Source organism: Schistocerca cancellata, chromosome 10, assembly GCF_023864275.1.
Source record: "Schistocerca cancellata isolate TAMUIC-IGC-003103 chromosome 10, iqSchCanc2.1, whole genome shotgun sequence".
NCBI lineage: Eukaryota > Metazoa > Arthropoda > Insecta > Orthoptera > Acrididae > Schistocerca > Schistocerca cancellata.
This window is the reverse complement of record NC_064635.1, coordinates 187814123-187839607: the sequence shown is the minus strand read 5'-3', so window position 1 is coordinate 187839607 and position 25485 is coordinate 187814123. Positions and strand designations below refer to the sequence as shown.

Below are 25485 nucleotides of genomic sequence, written 5' to 3'. Positions count from 1 at the left end.
ACTAGTCTGGCGAAAACGTTTTAAGTAAAAAAATTCTTTGCATTTTATTCTACTCACGAGTCTGGTGCAAGTCTTTCAAACGGACGCCACTTCGGCGACTAGCCTTAGTAGTCAATCATTATGGAAGATGCTTCTTAAGCGAGGTTTCTCTTTCTTTCGATTACGTCGTAAAATACATACAGAATGTGCAGTGACATACTTTTTTGTCGGTGAAATTCGCCAGAATAAAATACGCCAGAATTTCGGTCAGGTACGTCCACCAATCAAAATTATGTAATTAAATAAAAATCGTAGTTCGTTTCAGTGCTAGCTATTCCCACAACCTTAGATTTTTGCGATTTCATCTTTCCTTTAGCCGTACATTACGGTGATCGTGAAGTGCTAGGGTGCTTTAATCCCACTAGATAGATCTTGGCCCTTATGACTTCGTGGAGGAGTCAATGTGGCCCGCGGAATAAAAAGTTTGGAGACCCCTGTTGTAGATGAACCTGTCCTGAATACCTCACTAGCGGCTTTTCATGCGACGGCCCTTATTTTCAGAGAAAATAGATGTTGAAGTTTTGTGCGTACCTCCTACACCTGTAACGTAACACATGTTACGATCGCCGTGAAGGGTGGCCGCGTGGTCTCGGTTGCCTTGCTACGGTTCGCATGATTCCCACAGTCGGAGGTTCGAGTCCTCCCTCGCATAGGGGTGTGTTAGCGGAAGTTAGTTTAAGTTAGATTAAGCAGTGTGTAAACCTAGGGACAGATGACATCAGTAGTTTGGATCCATAGGACCATACCACAAATTTCCATGTTGCGATCAAGCGAAAGTAGCGCAGCGGATAAGACTCGTGGCTGGCGGAACAAATTCAAATCCAGCCTGTGTGCTTCTTATTTTTTTCTGTTTCATCATGCATTATGTCACTAAACAGTATACGTCATGTACAGTTACGCAAAAAAGCCATTTTCGCCGTAATCATTTCATTAGTAAATTCAATGATTATAGCAAACTTTCTCCAGATATGTATTACTTTTGCTGCAGAATAGAATACGGGAATAACTTTACTTGATACTCCCTTCCGTCGTTTACTGTGCTAGGACATAATTCCGGATGGCATTTGTTGCAGAAGCATCTGAAACACAAATTTGTAGAGCACCGTGCACATTTAGTGTATGCTACTGCATTCCGGCACAAAGATTTTTTTGGAAGCGACATTGAAAAACATATTTCGTTTAAATTCAAAAAATTGTTTCCTTCAGTCAGTTTCGATACGATCCTTGCGTATTTGATCATTCCTGTTAAAGCAGGTGCACTGTCCTGATGCAGAATTAAAGAATTTATTTTTAAGCAACCTTGTCTCGAACGATTTCGCTATTAATCTGTAGCAAGTTGGGGGTACTTTAATCTTTCTTTAGGAAAATTTTAACCTGTAATTCTTCAGATTCTCAAATGGTTCAAATGGCTCTGAGCACTATGGGACTTAACATCTTAGGTCATCAGCCCCCTAGAACTTAGAACTACTTAAACCTAACTAACCTAAGGACATCACACACATCCATGCCCGAGGCAGGATTCGAACCTGCGACCGTAGCAGTCCCGCGGTTCCGGACTGCAGCGCCTAGAACCGTTCAGATTCTCCCGGCGTACTTCATGACGAAAGAGTTCACAAGAGTGCACAATATTTCGGCAAGCTGCCAGGTTGCCATCATCAGGTGCCTGTAAGGGCTGCTACACTGTGTCAGGTATTAACGCTAGTTTTTGAAAAAAATAGTAATTATTGGTAAACGTATGTAATCACTGTTATAGTCTTTCCAAATAGTGATAACAGTAGCGAGCTTTTAAAAATAGTTTAATTTCGCTTGTGCGACACGATTGAATCACTTAGTTTTAACCTTCCGAAAAATTACATTTTACACCTAATGGGATAATTACCTCATGCTGAGAAACACTTACGTAGAATATCTGTAAGAATTATGATGCTGTTTTATTGCCGCATACCTACATCAATTCAGCGTGGATTGTTGCAGTGTTGTTCAAATGCGGCACACTAATTTTTACCCGATACAGTGTTACTTTGTCTTGACTACCATTTAACTGCGCACTACAGTACTGCGCACAATTCAACTTTTAGACCAGGGGTGGCCACCCCGCGGCCCTAAGGACGCATGGGGCACGAGGGGCTGTAATTTTTGGGTCGCTGAGCTGTTTCATATGAAAAAAAACTAACTTTTATGTCACGCAAAACCCCCAAAGGCACGTTCTATGAAACGCCTTTCGTATCATATCCAGTTACACTAGGAATATATCAGTTCATTAATTTATTTAACGCTAGATTTTAATCTATATTCCTATTCAAAAAATATCACTACGCTGGACTTATTTTGAAAAAAAAAAAAACGCACGCCATCATGAAGAAGATATACTACGCCTTTGCGATATACAACTAACAATGAGCTGTAGTACGGACTGCGCAACGGGATACGTTTGTTGCGTTGCGCAAGTGGGACGAGTGCCAGACATAGCCAAGACATTCCATATTTAATTTTACTGCAAACTCACAAGAGTACCGGCTTTAGAGTTACGGCCCTTCACGTGTATATGTGGTGCACATTCGATCGTGATACACTTTAATCATCACTTCAAGTAAGCAAAGGCATCTTTTATCTTTTTTACAATTCTGTGATGTTTGTCTTTAATTTTAGTAGCCATGTATTTATGTATGTATTCAGTTATGATGAGTAGCTACGCCAGTCGACATTAGCAATGGTTCCTTCCTCAGTATCTTCGTTGAATTTTAGTAGTACAAAATAAATAAACAATTAATTGTAATAATGTGTTTTCACCGGTGAGATTAAGGATTCTGCATTACAAAAATAGAAAAGGGACCTTCCTAGTGCAACTGCATCCACCTTTCTCTCTTATTTGCAGCAAATAATAGAGTCATCTCCAACGGCCTTGCCGCAGTGGTAACACCGGTTCCCGTCAGATCACCGAAGTTAAGCGCTGTCGGGCTGGGCTAGAACTTGGATGGGTGACCATCCGGTCTGCCGAGCGCTGTTGGCAATCGGAATGCACTCAGCCCTTGTGAGGCAAACTGAGGAGCTGCTTGATTGACAAGCAACGGCTCCGGTCTCGTAAACTGACATACGGCCGGGAGAGCGGTGTGCTGACCACATGGCCCTCCATATCCGCATCCAGTGACGCCTGTGAGCTGAGGATGACACGGCGGCCAGTCGGTATCGTTGGGCCTTCATAGCCTGTTTGGGAGGAGCTTAGTTTAGTTCAATAGTGTTATCGAATTGAAATGTAAAATAGTTTTAAGAAACAATAATAACAAAAGGAAACTTCCTGGCAGATTAAAACTGTGTGCCCGACCGAGACTCGAACTCGGGACCTTTGCCTTTCGCGGGCAAGTGCTCTACAAACTGAGCTACCGAAGCACGACTCACGCCCGGTACTCACAGCTTTACTTCTGCCAGTACCTCGTCTCCTACCTTCCAAACTTTACAGAAGCTCTCCTGCGAACCTTGCAGAACTAGCACTCCTGAAAGAAAGGATATTGCGGAGACATGGCTTAGCCACAGCCTGGGGGATGTTCCCAGAATGAGATTTTCACTCTGCAGCGGAGTGTCCGCTGATATGAAACTTCCTGGCAGATTAAAACTGTGTTGCAGAGTGAAAATCTCATTCTGGAAACATCCCCCAGGCTGTGGCTAAGCCATGTCTCCGCAATATCCTTTCTTTCAGGAGTGCTAGTTCTCCAAGGTTCGCAGGAGAGCTTCTGTAAAGTTTGGAAGATAGGAGACGAGGTACTGGCAGAAGTAAAGCTGTGAGTACCGGGCTTGAGTCGTGCTTCGGTAGCTCAGTTGGTAGAGCACTTGCCCGCGAAAGGCAAAGGTCCCGAGTTCGAGTCTCGGTCGGGCACACAGTTTTAATCTGCCAGAAAGTTTCATATCAGCGCACACTCCGCTGCAGAGTGAAAATCTCATTCTGGAAACATTCCCCAGGCTGTGGCTAAGCCATGTCTCCGCAATATCCTTTCTTTCAGGATTACTAGTTCTGCAAGGTTCGCAGGAGAGCTTCTGTAAAGTTTGGAAGGTAGGAGACGAGGTACTGGTAGAAGTAAAGCTGTGAGTACCGGGCGTGAGTCGTGCTTCGGTAGCTCAGTTGGTAGAGCAATTGCCCGCGAAAGGCAAAGGTCCCGAGTTCGAGTCTCGGTCGGGCACACAGTTTTAATCTGCCAGGAAGTTTCATATCAGCGCACACTCCGCTGCAGAGTGAAAATCTCATTCTAATAACAAAAGGAGTTGAAATGGTGGCCGAAATTTTAAAGTAAGGCTGCTAGGTTAAGTGAAGCGTACGTTATTTTTTACAGTTATGACAAATGACGTTCAGAATTAATACATCAGTGCCCTAAAGCGTTTGAATACCACTGTCAAAAATTCTCGAGAGAACAGGCAATGGAGTTTTCCAAGTGCGTGTAATACTCAAAAGAAAGCCCATTGCTTCGTCGAGTAACGTAGCGCTGTGGCACGATGCTAGACTACCGCGAGGAGGGGCAGGGTTCGATTAACAGGTTGGTTGTATTTTTAAACATAAGTGTATTTTGTTTTTAAACATGGTCGCATGCTTTACAAGCATTTCCGTAAAGTGATAAAGACACAAATATTGAAAGAAAACAGTGCTCGAGAATGGTAAATGCTGTATTGCTGGTTCGAGTCTAGCTTCAGTCATTACATTTTTAGTTCTTTGCCGGTCAGCTCAGCTTCAATACCTACGTCACATAAATACAAGCTAATTAGCACATATTTAATTATCACTTATATGAAAAGTGCACGTCTTCTTATTTCTAATTACATCATACTCATAAATCCAGTATTCATTGCAGACATACATCCCTCATAACCAATACTTTATAAGAAAGGTTGCTTAAAAAAAAACATTTCAAATTAATTTTTTTCCCTCTTCGTGTACGCTACGGTTCACGAAAATGTCCATTTGCGACAAGTAGGACTGGAAGGCCACCCATGTGGCAGTTGGTCATCCTACCACAGAGCCACACAGACCTTCAAAACAGAAACTTGCTTTACGGTGTTCAAAGATTTCGGCAAAAAAAAAAAAAAAAAAAAAAAAAAAATATATATATATATATATATATATATATATATATATATATATATATACACCGGGTGAGTCACCTAACGTTACCGCTCAATATATTTCGTAAACCACATCAAATACTGACGAATCGATTCCACAGACCTAACGTGAGGAGAGGGGCTAGTGTAATTGGTTAATACAAACCATAAAAAATGCACGGAAGTATGTTTTTTAACACTAACCTAGGTTTTTTTAAATGGAACCCAGTTAGTTTTGTTAGCACATCTGAACATATAAACAAATACGTAATCAGTGCCGTTTGTTGCATTGTAAAATGTTAATTACATCCGGAGATATTGTAACCTAAAGTTGATGCTTGAGTACCAATCTTCCGCTGTTCGATCGTGTGTATCGGAGAGCACCGAATTACGTAGGGATCCAAAGGGAACGGTGATGGTCCTTAGGTACAGAAGAGACTGGAACAGCAAATTACGTCCACATGCTAACACCTTCTTATTGGTCTTTTTCACTGACGCACATGTACATTACCATGAGGGCTGAGGTACACGTACACACGTGGTTTCCGTTTTCAATTACATAGTGGAATAGAGTGTGTCCCGACATGTCAGGCCAATAGATGTTCAATGTGGTGGCCATCATTTGCTGCACACAACTGCAATCTCTGGCGTACTGAATGTCGTACACGCCGCAGTACATTTGGTGTAATGTCGCCTCAGGCTGCCACAATACGTTGTTTCATATCCTCTGCGGTTGTAGGCACATCACGGTAAACATTCTCCTTTAACGTACCCCACAGAAAGAAGTCCAGAGGTGTAAGATCAGGAGAACGGCCTGGTCAATTTATGCGTCCTCCACGTCCTATGAAACGCCGGTCGAACGTGTACCTCACCCCTCATGGTAATGTACATGTGCGTCAGTGAAAAAGACCAAGAAAAAGGTGTTAGCATGTGGACGTAATGTGCTGTTCCAGTCTCTTCTGTACCTAAGGTCCATCACCGTTCCCTTTGGATCCCTACGTAATTCGGTGCTCGCCGATACACACGATCGAACAGCGGAGGATTGGTACTCAAGCGTCAACTTTAGGTTACAATATCTCCGGATGTAATGAACATTTTACAATGCAACAAAGGGCACTGATTACGTATTTGTTTATATGTTCAGATGTGCTAACAAAACTAACGGGGTTCCATTTAAAAAAACGTAGGTTTGTGTTAAAAAACATACTTCCGCGCATTTTTTTGTGGTTTGTATTAACCAATTACACTAGCCCCTCTCCTCACGTTCGGTCTGTGGTATCGATTCGTCAGTATTTGATGTGGTTTACGAAATATATCCAGCGGTAATGTTATATGACTCAATAACTCCGATTAACGAGTGGTCTGTTTCTCAGTTTACCACTTATCGCAAAAAAGAGTCTGTTTCGGTTCAAGACGTAAACTTGGTATAGCGTCAACTACACACATCAATACAAGTTTTGCATCACCTCGTTTCAAAGAGTTTGGGAACCTATATAGATAATTGGAATAGAGATAAACTTATTTTCCGCCCTTTTTATTGCTCGTGAAAACCACACATTGAATGTTGTACCACCATACAGCGAAACCTTCATAGGTGGTGGCCCAGATTGCTGTACTCACCGGTACTTCTAATACCCGGTACCACGTCCTCTCGCATTGATGCAGGCCTGTATTCGTCGTGGCATACTACCCACAAGTTCATCAAGATAGTCCCACACCTCAACGGCGATTCGGCATAGGTCCCTCAGAGTCCATGAACAGCCCTTTTCAATCCATCCCAGGAATTTTCGATATGGTTCATGTTTGGAGAACGCGCTCTCTACTCTAGTCGAGCGATGTCGTTATCCTGAAGGAAGCCATTCACAAGATGTGCACGATGGGCGCGCGAATTGTCGTCCATGAAGGCGAATGCCTCCCCAATATGCTGCCGATATGGTTACACTATCGGTCGGAGGATGGCATTCACGCATCGTACAGCCGTTACAGCGCCTTCCATGACCACAAGTGGTGTATGTCGGTCCCACATAATGCCACCCCAAAACAGCAGGGAACCTCCACTTTGCTGCACTCGCTGGACAGCGTGTCTAAGGCGTTCAACCTGACTGGTTTGCCTCCAAACGCGTCTCCGACGATCATCTGCTTGAAGGCGTATGTGACGTTGACTGGTTAAGAGATGCCAATCCTGAGGGGTCCATTCGGCTTGTTGTTGGGCCCAGGGTACCGCGCTGCATTTTGGTGGTTGCAAAGACGGACCTCGCCATGGACTGTTGCGCACAGTTTCAATCGTACCACGACGTCCTGTGGCTGCACGAAAAGCATTGTTCAACATGGAGGCGTTGCTGTCAGGGATCCTCCGAGCCATAATCCGTAGGTATCTGGACTGTAAACAATTTTTTTTGTGGAATACAGTACAAAACCAATAGGTCTGATAAGCAATAAACTGAAACTTCCCCTTAGAAAAATTATACAAGACTGTGCTTAAACTGACACACAATATTTTTTAGCGCAACGCAATCTGACTTTCAAAAATCCTTACAAAAGAATGGCCGTGACTAACATTAGCCTATACCTTTCACAAATCACTTACATCACAAAAATCTTCGTTACTCGAACTACTGCAATACAGCGAGCGCCACTACTGCCAGCTAAATGAAAGATTCAAACTACGGAAGGCACTAACTACTGATAGGCATAGTTAGCAAATGAAAGATTTTGATAGAGGACAAACAATGTATTTACCTTAATAGTGTTGAAAAATCATAATGTATATAGCAGTTCATGACATCCAGTCTTACAAATTTCAAAACTCCGCCATCTCTCTCCCCACATCCACCACTGCTGGCGGCTCACCTCCAACTGCGCAACGCTACGCGCTGTTCACATCCAGCTGCCCAACACTACAATGGTAGACAACAATGCAAACTAGGCACAGACTGCACACAGCACAGCCAGTGATTTTCATACAGAGCGCTACGTAACGTTGTCAATAAGAAAACATAAACAGCCTACTTACAAAACCTCTCTCTGTTCGAAAAGAACATAAAATCAAACGGCACTACCAGACTAAACATGCAGTTATGTTTGATAAGCACTAGGGACAGTTTTGACAAGGCCACGTAAATAACTTAAAAAGCAAACTTTATGCTGAACAGCAGTTATTTGCAAGAGCGAATTCAGAGTCAATATGCCATGCCAAAGCGAGTTATGCAGTAGCTCTGATACTCCCAAAAAATGGTTGAGGAACGCTTAGAGACCGTCGTTGAAAATGTGTGTCCATAAAAGAAAAATGATTTCTCAAAAATGTCATCTTTGGATGAATTCACAGATATGGCGGATACCATCCAAGTTGCGATTTATGTCTGAGGTGTCGATTCCCATTTTAATAAAACAGGAGTGGCATTGTATCCACTTAAGAATACCAAGAAGTCACGAGATTTGTTGGAAGCAGTTATGTGGACATGAAGTCGCTTTTCGTTAACACTTAACACCCCTCGGGGCTAACAACGGATGGTGCTCCAACAATGGCTGGGAAACACGAAGGTGTAGTTCTGTTGATTGAACACGAGGCCTGCAGAGTTGGCAATACGTCGATGCTAAACTTTCATTGCATGATCCATCAAAAGAATTTATGTGTCAAGTCCCTCAAAATCGAGCATGCCATGAAGGTAGATTTCAAAACAGTGAACTTTATTAACTCGAATGCATTGAATCACCGTAAGTTCCAATAATTTCTGAAGTCTTTGGATTCGGAGCATGATAACATTTCGTATAATACGGAAGTAAAATGGCTAACACGTGCGAAAATGTTGAAAAGAGTGATTTGAAGTAAGAAATGCAATCATTCTTTGAAAGCAAGTCAAAGAGACTGAGGGAGTTCGAAGATAAAGAATGGCTTTCCGACTTTGCGTTCTTGGTCGATATAATTATCCACCTAAATATGTTAACTCTCGACTCCCAGGAAAAGATCAGCTGATTAATGTCATGTTGTTGTTGTTGTTGTGGTCTTCAGTCCTGAGACTGGTTTGATGCAGCTCTCCATGCTACTCTATCCTGTGCAAGCTTCTTCATCTCCCAGTACCTACTGCACCCTACATCCTTCTGAATCTGCTTAGTGTATTAATCTCTTGGTCTCCCCCTACGATTTTTACCCTCCACGCTGCCCTCCAATACTAAATTGGTGATCCCTTGATGCCTCAGAACATGTCCTACCAACCGATCCCTTCTTCTGGTCAAGTTATGCCACAACTTCTCTTCTCCCCAATTCTATTCAACACTTCCTCATTAGTTATGTGATCTACCCATCTAATCTTCAGCATTTTTCTGTAGCACCACATTTCGAAAGGTTCTATTCTCTTCTTGTCCAAACTATTTACCGTCCATGTTTCACTTCCATACATGGCTACACTCCATACAAATACTTTCAGAAATGACTTCCTGACACTTAAATCTATACTCGATGTTAACAAATTTCTCTTCTTCATGTCATGCATGATTTTATTTCCGCCTGCCAAGTGAAACTTGAGGTTTGGGAACAGCAGTTACGAACAAAAATCTCCACACATTTTCCTACACTATCAAAGCGACCGGAAGTCGCCCAGGCGGCGCGATTAAATACCGTTCTTTGATATCTGATTTGAAATACGCATTGGAAAACCGATTTCAAGATTTTAACAAACATCGTCTGTTTTCTCTGTATTCGCTACGCCACTCTCCAGTCATACGTTCACAACCGGGACATGGAATGCTGCGAAATGCAATGTGATGCACAGTTAAAAGAGAAATTTAATCAGATTGGTGCTATAAAACATATTACAAGAAATATCCAGTGTTTTACAAACATGCTTTAATAATGATTTCATTATTTGGAAACACGTATATGAACAGCTTTTTAGTCAGATGAATTACATCAAATCACAAACGAGAACACGAATTATTGATGTTCTTCTGGAAAAATCTTTGCGTGTAGCAACAACTTCAGTTGACATCAACATTGACTCACTTAATTCACTCAAACGAAGCCAGACATCCCACTAATATTCTATTTAATTAAATAGTGTCAGTGGAATAACAAGATTTCCGATGTGAAGAAACATCACACCAGTTGCGACGAAAAACAATTTTTAACGCAACTAGTTTGCTATTTCTTCACATCTACATTCTTCAAAAACAGTTGCTGAAAATGACGACAAAATCTAAAAGACGGGTGGTGGGTGAAGAAGTGTGAGGGGAAATTTTGACGTCATCGGCGCTTTTAACTTCACCATGCAATACAGACGCTACAGCTGCTAGGTCGCTGGCGTTTGCAGAAATGATAAAAACAGGCAAGTCGACATGAAGTGTTCCTGACAAATTCGATATGTGACGAAACCCAACGACGGACAGCATTACACTATTTATTGCGCCACTGACATGCAGTTAACCATTGTTAGCAAGGGGTTATCGCCAAGCGTCAACGTGGATTGTTTTCCATTCAATTCCTTCTCTAAGGGTATAGGCAGGCTGCTAGCTTGTTGATGTACAGAGTATCTAACAATAAATCAGTACTTAAATATTCACATCTAAAACCAGCAGGATATTTACAATGTGCAGCCTGTATTTTTATAACCAGGTCGATATTTTTTCCGCCGATATATCGGTGCTTTTTTTCAATATATTGAAATATCAATAATGATAATTCTTAAATATCGATATACCAGATTTCCAATATCTTTAATACATCAACAGTCCTGGGCACCACTCCATACGCAGCAATTTAGCGTTGTGGTGTTAAAGTCACCCAATATGACGATGTTCCTTTGTTGTGGGCGGGCATGGTCGACCGGATACTTGTCGATCAGTATGTCTCCCTCCACGTTCCCATACAGTCAAACATCAGAGCACTATGACATCCGAATCCCCCACAAATCTGGATATTGCATTATTCGATCAGATAACCAAATAGCGTCCCCCAATGAGACCCCTCTTCAAACTGTGCCAGGTACTGATAATGCTATTTCGCATACGTAGGGGACGTGTGTGCGTCATTCACAGTGATCACCCAACAGCTGACGCTATTCGTGGCGCTTATATTCCCTACCGGATCTGGTAACAATACTAACTCAAACACGCTAACGCTCACTGGTGGTCGTTCTACCATTCACAGAGAACTGCGACACTATTATTTACAGTCCTGCTGCCAGTATGTACGTGTACGAAGCTACATCGACGTTTTACCAAGTCTTCGATTTTTTTGTCAGGCACTATATTTTCTACGTGTTGGGTCTGGATGCAGACAGAATTGGAGAAATGCTGGTACAGGGTGGCTATTGAACTTTACGAAATAAAATAATAAAAACCTCTGAACGGTTTGCGTTAGGACGTTCAAACTGCACGGTTGGCAGCGGGACATGGTGGGAATTCGTTTGCGCATTAAGGTTTGATTTAGGGACGAAGCCCACTTTCATTTGGATGGATTCGTCAATAAACAAAACTGTCTGATTTCGGCAGCTCAGTCTAGGGCGCCGTCTCACGGAATGTGTGGCCCCTCCTGCCGGATGTTCGAGTCCTGCCTTGGGCATGGATGTGTGTGCTGTTATTAGCATAAGTTAGTTTAAGGGGCTCCGGAAAGGCTCAAAATCATGAAAAGTTCAATTTTTACTTTTTTGCGTTTTCTGAATCTGCAGACTATTACCTTTTAATAGATATATAATTTATTCAATTCCGAAGACTACAATTATTTTTAAATTTTTTTTGAAATGTGTTCTACATGGGCGTGACCTACTGTGGCGCTGTTAAACTGCTGTCAAATGGTGTTATTATTAACGTCCGCGTTCATCAGGTACATTTTAGTGATGTGAGATAAAGTATGTGTTGTGGCTAAACTGTGATGGTTCAATATATATCGCTGGTGTGATTGTCGATTGTTTCATGTTTATTTACTCTGTCGTTATCTCGAAAATATTCGTAATTAATTCTGTTTCTTGAGTCTCTGTTTTGTTGAAGTATAATAATGAGTAAAAGTAAAGTTATTAGAAATCCTCTGAAGGCTTTTAAGAAAAGGAGAAATGTTGGAAAGCCAAAGGTTTGTGTTATTACTGTAAACAATAAAGACGATAACCAAGTGAGTGAACCTAACCTCTCAAGTACACCTGCCCATAGCAGTCAAAGTGGGAAAGAAAATACTTCACAGAAGAAGCTTGTTTCAATGAGTGAAAACTATGAATGTTTTATGGGCGAATCGGATGTGAATGAATAAATAATCCATCCTATGGACTTGGAATGCACTAAAAAGTTAATCCAATCTTTGTCGCTCGATTCCCAAAACTTTTATTTTCTCATACTAATTACATGTTTTCTACGGATCTTCCAAACATATTTGTTTCAAACTTTCAGTAAATGTTACACAGTACCTTCTGCATAATTTAACACAGCATTTTTCCAAAAAACTGTATATTTTTGAATATATAAATAAAAAATTGCAATAAAATGTTGTGAATTTTCATTACAATTGAAAAAAATCATATTTAATAACTGAACTAAAATTTTGTAAAATCCCTGTGTTAAGTTGTAGCCCATATTCCAATAAATAATCTGTAAAACGTTCAACTTCCTACCTCAAATACTTTGTGAGGAAAGATGTAATTTATAAGCGTTATTTTAACTTTGCAAGTATATGGCGTTCCGGAGCCCCTTACGTAGTGTGTAAGTCTAGGGACCGATAACCGCAGCAGTTTAGTCCCTTAGGAATCCACACACATTTGGGTGATTTCAGGGACTGAGAATCCGCATTTCACGATCGAGAAATGTCATCACGCTCAATGGGTGACTTAATCGGTGCGATATTCCTTGATGGCACGGTGACGACGTAATGCTACGTGAAGGTTTTCGAAGATGATTTCATCCCCATTATCCACAGTCACCCAAATTTCCAAAAGATGTGGTTCGTGCAAGACGGAGCTCCACCACATCGAAGTAAGAGAGTGTTTGACGTCCTGGAGAAGCACTTTGGGGACCGCATTGCGGCTTTGGTGTACACAGAGGCCACTGACATGGGCCTTAATTGGCCGCCTTATTCTCCAGATCTGAACACATGCGACTTCTTTTTGTGGGGCTACGTTAAAGACAAGGTTGACAGTAATAACATCAAAACCGTTTCTGAGCTGAAAACAGCCACTCAGGAGATGATCGACAGCATCGATATTCCGACGTTTCAGTGGGTCATGCAGAATTTCGCTATTCGTCTGCGCCACACCTTCGCCAATGATGGCAGGCATGTCGAATATGTCATAACCTAAATCCGAATATCTGTAATGACGTTTACGTGTTGAATAAAGTGTGTGCACTCCGTAGTTTCTAATTAATTTACGTTCTCTTCGTATAGTTTAATCATTGTCAACATGTATGAGAAAGGATGTCGGATACTGAAAAACGGTGTGGAGACGTAATTTACGTGATGCAAAGCGGATAGGACTGCAGTTGTACATGGAAACACTGGACTGGACTCGTCACTAGAAGAGAAAGAAGAATGACAGTCGTTACTTAATGAGATGGACAGATCTCAAAAACGATTTCACGGTCTGGGAGGGAATGGTGGTTGAAATTACTCTGGAGAAGGACGTGGAGTGCAAGGATATGTAAGGAGGTTCTTAGTGACAGAGGCGGATGGTCTCTGAAGGTTTTCTCAAGGATGAGGGAGACTATAGGAGGTCCAGACTCGATCTTGCGAAAGACATACGACTGGCAAGGCACTTGAGGTGTTGGGAGAGACGGAGGAACTTTATCACCTGGTGCGCGATACGAGTGGGGGAGGGTAAAGTGACAAAGAAAGTAAGATCGAGTGCATAGCGCTTAATGTTGGACGCAAAAAGTAAAACCTGAGATATTCCTGCAACATTTGCATAGTTGGGTGTGGAATAAATGAGATTCTTGCGAATATAGAAGAGACAGTCCAATGAAAGCGTAACACCCGCTCAAAGGGACCATGAGGGGAATGGTCTCATTCAAACGTAAACACCACATATGTTAAAGACATTTATCCCACTGGGAGGCCGTCAGCGGGCGGATCCACAACCACATCCACTCTTGCACTTCCTCGTCTGACTGAAACCGACGTCCACATATGTGTCAAAGACGTGAAAATCATTCGGTGAAAAATCTGGGCTGTAATCAGGATGTTGCACTGTTTCTCAACCAAACCGCTGGAACATAGCCTTCGTCCGATTTGCACTGTGGATGCGAACGTTATCGTGCATATAGATGATACCCTATGACAGCGTTCCGATAGGCCGAGGGTACACGTCAAAGAATTTTATTATATAGAATTAATGACGAACAAAGCCCTTTTCAGCTGAAGCCGTCACTCTGAAATTGGTCGTAAAGAGCGGTGGGTTGAGGAGAAATATACCACAACACCACTTTTCTTTCTTCGTTGACTTTCTTTCAGTTTTATCACATGCTCCACCCACCACATTTCCCTTTATGTAGATGCCTCTTAGCCCCATTCCCACACTTCCTTTTTCTCACTTCCCTTTCATTCTGTTTTTTAAGTGTTCGATGACAGCAAAAGAGGTAGAAAGTGGGTGTGTCAGTAGTCCCAAATGTAAACCATTACAACAAATTGCACTCTCTAACGGTTCTCTTTTAATATTCTTTATTGGTTTGATGCTTTTTGATACTACGTAAGATAAGAGGTTACAATTAATTATTTTCTTTACGTAGGTGAGACCATTAGAAGCAGGGTATCTTATAGGAGGCCAAAATAAAGGTTTGTTTTCAGTTTAAATCAGCGCCAGGCTCCCTACAAGATTATCATAACTGGTTTTCATCCAAATACAGTCAAGGCCAAAGTTCTACGACAAATGGTATCTCTGAAAGTATTTGAACTCTCGCATAATTAACCTTTGGAACTATTCAGATTTAATTGAAATAATGTTTTAAAATGATTTTAACACTTCTTCTCTTGTGGAAAGGTGTAAGAAAAATTAATAATAGGTCCGCCGCTTAATGGCGGCCAATTGTTGCCAGTCAGTGATCACTGCTTTCGTCTTCTTGATAGCTGAAAAATACTAATTAGTCTCTCTTTTCAATTAAAACATTGCGTTTGGTGGCTGGCATGTTCTTGAAATAATACAGTGAATCACCTTTACACATATATTTACATCAATAACCTGATACATACCTTTTTATCATGTAGTTGAAAGAACAAAAAGAACATCTGCTAGCATTCAACGCTACACACAATATCTATCTAACAATAGTAACATGAGAATCAGAAACAGCAGAAGAGCGAGTAATAACTTATATTTTCCATCTTCTATAGTTATACGAAGATATAAATGTTTTATTTCACCCTATTCTTTACTGCTATATTGTGTATCATCGTTATTGTCTTTCCCTACCGTAGTATGGACGTTATATTTTTTGTAAATATTTTTTTTTCACAGTTGACTTTCAGTCTGTTCTGTTTGGTCTTATTCAATATTTTTATAGACGCTTCACACGCATTACTCTTAAACATCGCAAAAGGGACACTACAACTCCAGTTTCAGGTACACCGCAAATAAACTATTATTTTATCCGAATATTTTTAGATGGTCGAGTAGTGAAGTGAGCATTATTCGTTCATTCCAACAATGCTTCAGTAGTTTTGGACAAAAAAATCAAATCGAACGAAGTGGCTCATTCATCAAAACACTTCCACCCCTCTTTTTCCCTCTTCTCCAGCCTCCAGTCCCTCTGGCAGGTCCCTACCAGTGGTTTTTTATTCTTCATGAGTGCTCCATAGTTTTCAGTGTTTTTTTTAAGTGTCTTGCTCTGTGCGATTTTTATCCTGTGGACGACTTTTAACTTGTATTTTCCTCCAGTGGTTTTTACGTGCACTTTGATTTGCCAGCTGTGTTCTTTTAACTATATGTCGGCTTTTTAAGTGTCCCCAAGTGCACGTCCCCATCTTAGTGTATATTTTAACTCCAAATATATCCATTTACTGTGTTTTTATGTCCCTCTTTTTATGTCATCACCGTTCTGTATTTTTATAAAGCCAGTTGGCTGAAGATTGGTGGACTGTGTCGCTGCCAGCCCTCCCCCGCCCATATGGGACACAGGAATGAAATTACAATAAAGAAAAAAAGACTAGCACGCTTGTCTTACTAAATTTATAGTTTATGGTTGGAGAGACAACACCGCTGTTACAGATAGTCTGAGAAAACCAGTTATAGATGTTGCATCGTGTACATGGATGGTGTTAAACCCTCCCACCATCAGCTACGGCTTGAAGATGGTGCACTGAAACACAGAAACTGGTGGCCATGCAATAAATGGAATCGTAAGAACGCCTTTAGGTGTTTCATATTATTACATAAATACTGATAAGGTCTTTGGGATGTCGTATTAATATTCCAGTCATTAGCAGTCCGTGGGAAGGCATGGACAACAAGCTTATTTGCCGGGGGCCACTTATTTGAATACCTACGGGGGGACTGGCGGTAGATATGGTAACAATAATACATTACAGGTGTAGAAAATAAAACAGAGAGATGTGTTCTAAAATCAGTACATAACAAGGTGATATTAACCGACGAGAGCCTCGATTGACATAAAAACGTTCAGAGAACGATATATAGAAATAGCATGACCTATAGCTACACACGTTATGGAATACCGTCTCATTATGCGACTGGATTCGTGATTTTCTTCCAGAAAGGTCACAGTTTGTAGCAATTGACGGAAAGTCATCAAGTAAAAGAGAAATGATTTCTGGCTTTCCCCAAGGTAGTGTTACAGGCCGTGTGCTCTTCCTTATCTACATAAATGATTTAGGAGAAACCTGAGCAGCCGTCTTCGGTTGTTTTCAAATGATGCTGTCATTTATCGTTTAGTAAAGTCATCTGAAGATCAATTGCAAAACGATTTAGATAATATATATGTGTGGTGCGCAAATTGGCGATTGATCATAAATAAGTAAAAGTGTGAGATTATCCACATGAGTGCTGAATGGAATCCGTTAAACTTTGTTTGCATGATAAATCAGTCAAAGCCGATGGCCCTAAATTCAAGTAAATGCCTAGGAATTACAATTACGTAAAACTTAACTTGGAAAGAACACGTGGGAAATGTTGTGGGGAAGGCGAAACTAAGACTTGGTTTGAATGGCGGAACACTCAGAAGACGCAGCAGATCCTCTAGACTGCCTACGCTACGCTTGTCTGTTCTCTTTTGCAGTACTGCTACGCGGTGTGGTATTCTTACCGGATAGGATTAATAGAGTACATCGAGAGAAAATTCAAGGAAGAGCAAGACTTTTTTACTATCGAAAAATAGGATAGAGAGAGAGAGAGAGAGAGAGACACGGAGATGATACAGCATTTGCGGTGGACATCATTGAACGAAAGTCATTTCTCACTACGTCGACATCTTCTCACGAAATTTCAAACACCAACTTTCTGCTTCGAATGCAAAAGATTTAGTTAACGCCGGCCTACATAGGGACAGACGATCATCGTAATAAAATAAGGCAAATCAGAGCTCGCACGCGAAGATATAGGTGTTCGGTTTTCCCGCGCCCTGTTCGTGAGTGGAATAATAGAGAATCAGTGTGAAGGTTGTTCATGCACTCATACTTCGTTACTGAGAATGCGGTCTACTGAGAGCTGTACCATGAAGCCACAATTACAGTATCCACGGTTTTCTCCTAGTGGATGATACTGTTCCTCATGCGTCATGCCCTAGCGTTCTCTCCTGCGATAGTAATTGGTAACGTTAAGCCGTCGGCACACGGCCCGTGCACCCGAACGCTGAGCGTTGAGCGTGCCGAGTTTCAGACGTCATAGCGTGGAATAGCACGTTCGGGAGTCTTTCCGAACGTGCAGAGCAATATCTGACATGTCAGATATTCTGAGCGTGCGTCTGAGCGTTGACCAATGAGATGGCACAACGCCACCTACGTCACAAGCACGCTGTCTCCCTTCAGTACAGAGTTGTGAGGCGACATATTGGCATTCATTTCAAACCTATATGTATATATGCCGTTTCTGAGCACTAGCAAATTGAGAATCACTGGAAAAACCGTTGTTAACAGTGTGATTCATTCCAATAAAATAATAAGACACATCACATTCGTGGCAAAAGAATTATTGTAACTTGCGTATTATGAGAGTAGGCTATTTGAAGGCAGCGACACACTGAAGATCCACCCAAAACGCAATGTACTTGGTACAATTTGTTATAATTAAATCTCAAGTAGCAACACATCTACGATTAAGGTTTTCAGCAAGAGGTAACATAATATGATTAGACGCGAGGGGTGTGATGTTGATTTAGCGTATGCCGGCATGGTAGCTCAGCGTGTTCGGTCAGATAGCAGTGCGCTCTCAGTAATACAAAAACTGAGTCAAGGAATCAACGATCAACTTGAACAGATGTCTTGTGACGTCCGCCCACAGCAAAAAGCAACGAACTATATCGAAGAAAATGAATTAAAAAAAAAAAAGGGGTAATGAGTAGCCTCACTGTCCAGTATTGGGTTGTTTGTTGGAGGTAGTGGTTCGCGTCTTGATACTTCTAAGTTTTTTTTCATAACATTCGCGTTTTTATTAGGTTCTGATACTAAATTATTAGTTTAATGTAAGTATATATCTGATGTTATGTAAATATAAGTTCACCTTTTTTTGAGGGGTGACTTTGTTCGATTGGCTTAATCTACAGGTCAGCTTGCGCTACTTTAAAGATAGTTTGCTCCTTTTTCTTTTACGCTTCATAATTCACATGTTGCAAAGATTCTGCTGGGTAGGAACAGTGATCAAGTAAGTCTGTCCTTGGGGTTTTTCTAAAAAGTGGGAATGATGAAATAACGTTTATCTTATGCGGAGAAGTATTCCAAATTTGTACCGCACTGTTTGTAATGGAACTTTTATAAGCCTGTGTCCTTATTGATTGGACATAGTACTTTCCTTTTCGTGGACGATGGAGGAAAAGTGCGTTTTACTACAGCTAATGTGGAAATTTTACGCGCGCCCGTTGAGTAAACCGTGTGATTTACGAACTAGAAACATCCGTCAACTGCCGTTGGAGTGCGTTGCGATCACGTATAGCACGTTTGGGCCCACGTACCGTATGCACAAGTCGCATCGTTCCTGGGCGTTGAGCAGCACGTTGACCTTGGCACGCTCAACGTTAACGCTCGACAGCACGGTCCGTGTGCCGACGACTTTAGATGCGATTCACTTCCCTTGCTGACTCACCTTGTAGCGCACGTGATACAACGTTGAACACAATGGTTCCGTGTTCGAATCGAGAGCTTGCCGTCATGGTGTTTACTTACGGAAGGGCAAATGGCAACGGGCGGGGGGCAGCGAGATTGTATCAGGACACCTATCCCCACCGACAACAGCTACAGCATTCAATGATTGCAACTGTTTCACCGTTTGTCTGAGACAAGGTCGTTTCAGGAAGCAGGACATCATGAAAGATGTACCCGAAACGTGCGGACACCAGACTTGGAGGAAATTGTGACTCAGTGTGGAAGGCGAGCGCCGTGTGAGTACCAGGCAGTCGGCCCGCCAGTACAGTGTAAGCCAGACGACAGTGTGGGACATTCGCCATGACAATTGTTACTACACTGATCACTTACGAGGTGCATTCAAGTTCTAAGGCCTCCGATTTTTTTTCTAATTAACTACTCACCCGAAATCGATGAAACTGGCGTTACTTCTCGACGTAATCGCCCTGCAGACGTAGACATTTTTCACATGGCCGCCATGATTCCATGGCAGCGCCGACGGCTTCTTTAAGAGTCTGTTTTGACCACTGGAAAATAGCTGAGGCAATAGCAGCACGGCTGGTGAATGTGCGGCCACGGAGAGTGTCTTTCGTTGTTGGAAAAAGCCAAAAGTCACTAGGAGCCAGGTCAGGTGAGTAGGGAGCATGAGGAATCACTTCAAAGTTGTTATCACGAAGAAACTGTTGCGTAACGTTACTTCGATGTGCGGGTGCGTTGTCTTGGTGAAACAGCACACGCGCAGCCCTTCCCGGACGTTTTTGTTGCAGTGCAGGAAGCAATTTGTTCTTCAAAACATTTTCGTAGGATGCACCGGTTACCGTAGTGCCCTTTGGAACGCAATGGGTAAGGATTACGCCCTCGCTGTCCCAGAACATGGACACCATCATTTTTTCAGCACTGGCGGTTACCCGAAATTTTTTTGGTGGCGGTGAATCTTTGTGCTTCCATTGAGCTGACTGGCGCTTTGTTTCTGGATTGAAAAATGGCATCCACGTCTCATCCATTGTCACAACCGACGAAAAGAAAGTCCCATTCATGCTGTCGTTGCGCGTCAACATTGCTCGGCAACATGCCACACCGGCAGCCGTGTGGTCGTCCGTCAGCATTCGTGGCACCCACCTGGATGACACTTTTCGCATTTTCAGGTCGTCGTGCAGGATTGTGTGCACAGAACCCACAGAAATGCCAACTGTGGAGGCGATCTGTTCAACAGTCATTCGGCGATCCCCCAAAACAATTCTGTCCACTTTCTCGATCATGTCGTCAGACCGGCTTGTGCGAGCCCGAGGTTGTTTCGGTTTGTTGTCACACGATGTTGTGCCTTCATTAAACTATCGCACCCACGAACGCACTTTCGACACATCCATAGCTCCATCACCACATGTCTCCTTCAACTGTCGATGAATTTCCATTGGTTTCACACCACGCAAATTCAGAAAACGAATGATTGCACGCAGCTCAAGTAAGGAAAACGTCGGCATTTTAAGTATTTAAAACAGTTCTCATTCTCGCGGTAAAATTCCATCTGCCGTACGCTGCTGCCATCTCTGGGACGTATTGACAATGAACGCGCATGTTTCTATCTCTTTCCACTCTGGAGAAAAAAAAATCGGAGGCCTTAGAACTTGAATGCACCTCGTAGAGCGTGTGCAGGGCTTACTAGCGACAGACATTCCACGTCGGTAGCACCAGGTATCCATGATTCCCGGACTTGTGTCATCCATCCTATTCACGGATGAGGCCACCTTTACGCGGAGTGATACCTTCAACTTTCATAACAGTCATCTGTGGGGTAGTGTGCAGAACCCCCATGGTATGGTGACAGCGTCGGTGTAGCCGGAATGTGTGGGCCAGGATAACAGGCGACCGTATTTAGGAACCCAGTCTTCCTCCCACGTCGCCTAACAGGCCGGAACTTTCGCCGTTTCTTGCGGGTGAGTTTTCTTCACCTGTTGGAAGGAAAGCCATAGGCGATTCGAAGGGTTATGTGGCTACATGATGGTGCTCGACCCACTTTGCGGTTAATGTCCGGACGCATGTGAATCGTGTCTTCCCTAGTCGAAGGATCGGTCGAGGAGGTCCAGTTGCATGGCCTGCTCAAACATTGGATGTCAAACCGTGCCATTTATGGTTGTGTGGCCGTCTCAAAAGTATGCAGAGCCCCTTCTAGATGTAGAGATACTGGAGTAGCGTATTCATGCTGCCTTTGACACTGTTCGGATGCAGCTTAGCCGATGTAAACGTGTGGGACAGAACATGCTATGGCGAGTACACGCATGCGTTGAGTTGAGGCACATGGAAACCATTTTCATCATATACTGTAACTGTGGCTCCATCGCACAGCTCGTATTAGACCACAGTCTCTGTACCAACGTATGATTGAATAACTGGTCTCTAGCGTGGAAAAGAAAATGGTTCAAATGGTTCTGAGCACTGTGAGACTTTTCTGAGGTCATCAGTCCTCTAGAACTTAGAACTACTTAAATCTAACTACCCTAAGGAAATCACTCACATCCATTCCCGAGGCAGGATTCGAACCTGCGACCGTAGCGGTCTCGCGTTTCCATACTGTAGCGGCTAGAATCGCTCGGCTACCCCGTCCGGCTCTAGCGTGGAAACGATGCATTTCGGGACATAAGTTCATTAAACTTTTTGTTCTGTATCCTCTCATCGATCAATCCGTAGAGTTTGTACTCTGTGGAAAAAAATCACCCTGTAGAAGTTTGACAATATTTCGGAGAGTGAATACTGAACTACGAGAACCAGCTGTGGCCAACAAAACGGGGGTGGAGCGGGAGACTTCGATCAACGTTACGACACGGCCGGCGCTGCTGCCCTTTCGTAACACCGCGAAATACTCGTGATCGCCAAACGACCGAAACGGCGGTCGAATCCGAGCATCATTACAGAACTGGCTTTTTTTTTTTTTTTGGTCATCAGTATACTGACAGGTTTGATGCGGCCCGCCACGAATTCCTTTCCTGTGCTAACCTCTTCATCTTAGAGTAGCACTTGCAACCTACGTCCTCAATTATTTGCTTGACGTATTCCAATCTCTGTCTTCCTCTACAGTTTTTGCCCTCTACAGCTCCCTCTAGTACCATGGAAGACATTCCCTCATGTCTTAGCAGATGTCCTATCATCCTGTCCCTTCTCCTTATCAGTGTTTTCTACATATTCCTTTCCTCTCCGATTCTGCGTAGAACCTCCTCATTCCTTACCTTATCAGTCCACCTAATTTTCAACATTCGTCTATAGCACCACATCTCAAATGCTTCGATTCCCTTCTGTTACGGTTTTCCCAAATGGTTCAGATGGCTCTGAGCACTATGGGACTCAACATCTTAGGTCATAAGTCCCCTAGAACTTAGAACTACTTAAACCTAACTAACCTAAGGACATCACACACACCCATGCCCGTGGCAGCATTCGAACCGGCGACCGCAGCAGTCCCGCGGTTCCGGACTGCAGCGCCAGAACCGCACGGCCACCGTGGCCGGCCCGGTTTTCCCACAGTCCATGTTTCACTACTTCCTCAAATTAAGGGCGGTATTTGATATTAGTAGACTTCTCTTGGCCAGAAATGCCTTTTTTGCCATAGCGAGTCTGCTTTTGATGTCCTCCTTGCTCCGTCCGTCATTGGTTATTTTACTGCCTAGGTAGCAGAATTCCTTAACTTCATTGACTTCGTGACCATCAATCCTGATGTTCAGTTTCTCACTGTTCTCATTTCTACTACTTCTCATTACCTTCGTCTTGCTCCGATTTACTCTCAAACCATACTGTGTACTCATTAGACTGTTCATTCCGTTCAGCAGATCATTTAATTCTTCTTCACTTTCACTCAGGATAGCAATGTCATCAGCGAATCGTATCATTGATATCCTTTCACCTTGTATGTTAATTCCACTCCTGAACCTTTCTTTTATTTCCATCATTGCTTCCTCGATGTACAGATTGAAGAGTAGGGGCGAAAGGCTACAGCCTTGTCTTACACCCTTCTTGATACGAGCACTTCGTTCTTGATCGTCCACTCTTATTATTGTATATGAACCGTCTCTCCCTATAGCTTACACCTACTTTTTTCAGAATCTCGAACAGCTTGCACCATTTTATATTGTCGAACGCTTCTTCCAGGTCTTGATTTTTCTTTAGCCTTGCTTCCATTATTAGCCGTAATGTCAGAATTGCCTCTCTCGTCCCTTTACTTTTCCTAAAGCCAAACTGATCGTCACCTAGCGCATTCTCAATTTTCTTTTCCTTTCTTCTGTATATTATTCTTGTAAGCAGCTTCGATGCATGAGCTGTTAAGCTGATTGTGCGATAATTCTCGCACGTGTCAGCTCTTGCCGTCTTCGGAATTGTGTGGATGATGCTTTTCCGAAAGTCAGATGGTATGTCGCCAGACTCATATATTCTACACACCAACGTGAATAGTCGTTTTGTTGCCACTTCCCCCAATGATTTTAGAAATTCCGATGGAATGTTATCTATCCCTTCTGCCTTATTTGACCGTAAGTCCTCCAAAGCTCTTTTAAATTCCGATTCTAATACTGGATCCCCTATCTCTTCTAAATCGACTCCTGTTTCTTCTTCTATCACATCAGACAAATCTTCACCCTCACAGAGGCTTTCAATGTATTCTTTCCACCTATCTGCTCTCTCCTCTGCATTTAACAGTGGAATTCCCGTTGCACTCTTAATGTTACCACCGTTGCTTTTAATGTCACCAAAGGTTGTTTTGACGTTCCTGTATGCTGAGTCTGTCCTTCCGACAATCATATCTTTTTCGATGTCTTCACATTTTTCCTGCAGCCATTTCGTCTTAGCTTCCCTGCACTTCCTATTTATTTCATTTCTCAGCGACTTGTATTTCTGTATTCCTGATAAAGTGGCTAAGAGACCTTTAAACTTTACAGTAGCACGGTGGTGAGTGTGCATAACTAAGACGCGGTCGCAGGCAAGACGGCAGCTGCTGGACCTTCCTAGAACACGTTGCAGAACATCCACCAGCGGCGATGCCCGAGGACTACGTTAGCCGGTCGACAGCACACCCTAGTATGCCTTGGGTTAGAACGCGTAGTTCTGGCGCCAATTTTCTGGGTGGTCAAGCGGCTAGCGCCGGCTGCTGGGCCTTAGGACTGGCCGCTTCCAAAACTACCCCAAGGGTTACCTAACCTGGCGCAGTCTCCGCCGTTGGAACGGCGGGTTTTTCTGTGCCCCTGTGCTTTGCTCGACCGTTCTCGTTGTCAGTTGAAGATGCTCCGAATGCTCTACAGATGGAACTGATCGACCTAGAGCGCAATACAAGACTGAAGGACAAGTTCTTTACAGTGCGAAGTACAAAAGAATTCTACGAAAATTTTTCACAACAAGGACTTCCACGCCTCCACCGAGAAGCCGCGAGAGTTATGTACTTGTTCGGGTCGAAATATGTTTGTGAAAGATTTTTCTCGGAGACGAAAATAAATCAAGGTTTCGATCAAACATAAGTGATGAATATCTTCACAGCTGCTTGCGTTTGTCAGTGAGCCGTGATTATGTGCTCGATATTAACTAAATCATTTCTCATGACCAGTGATAAACGTCCTTAGATTTATTCCTTTCATAATTAAAAATTATTGTTTACTAACTGTCCATTATTGACTCATTCTGTTCCATGTTACATTATTATCAGGAAAATTGTTGATTAAACCGATTGTTCCGATGTATACTTACATTTAGGATTTTTCTTTTCAATGTGTGAAGGGCTACGCTCAGCTGAAGTCGATAAAACATAAAATTCATCTAATTATCGTTTATTATGCAGATTTCAGACGGAAATGATTAAAGATATAGCAATAATGATATTGAAATAACAGGTGATCATCGAGATATGTGCGGTTGTCATTCTGTTCAGTGGTCAGTGAGTCACAAATTATGTGGGTGTAACTGAGTTATAGGAAACCTTGCATTAGTTTAATGTTATTTGAAATCATGAATAAGGTTCGTTGGAAGTCGCTAAGTGCTCTATTTCTTAAATACTAGATCAAAAACATTACGCGTATTTACGTGCCGTCAGTCAAGCTGACTTAATAAAAAACCACGGTTCTTAACTGTATTACTTG

At 42.5% G+C, this 25485-nt stretch overlaps 1 protein-coding gene, 1 non-coding gene and 1 pseudogene across 2 annotated transcripts in view; all 3 read left to right on the top strand.

The window, feature by feature from the left end:
- Nucleotides 1-25485, top strand: part of LOC126106234 (potassium voltage-gated channel protein eag) — a 362209-nt gene that overhangs the window by 224144 nt on the left and 112580 nt on the right. The window lies entirely within an intron of this gene.
- On the top strand, nucleotides 2932-3049 carry LOC126107188 (5S ribosomal RNA; annotated as a pseudogene).
- Trnas-cga (transfer RNA serine (anticodon CGA)) lies at nucleotides 4138-4212 on the top strand. The gene has a single exon. It is a non-coding gene; the product is annotated as a tRNA-Ser (tRNA).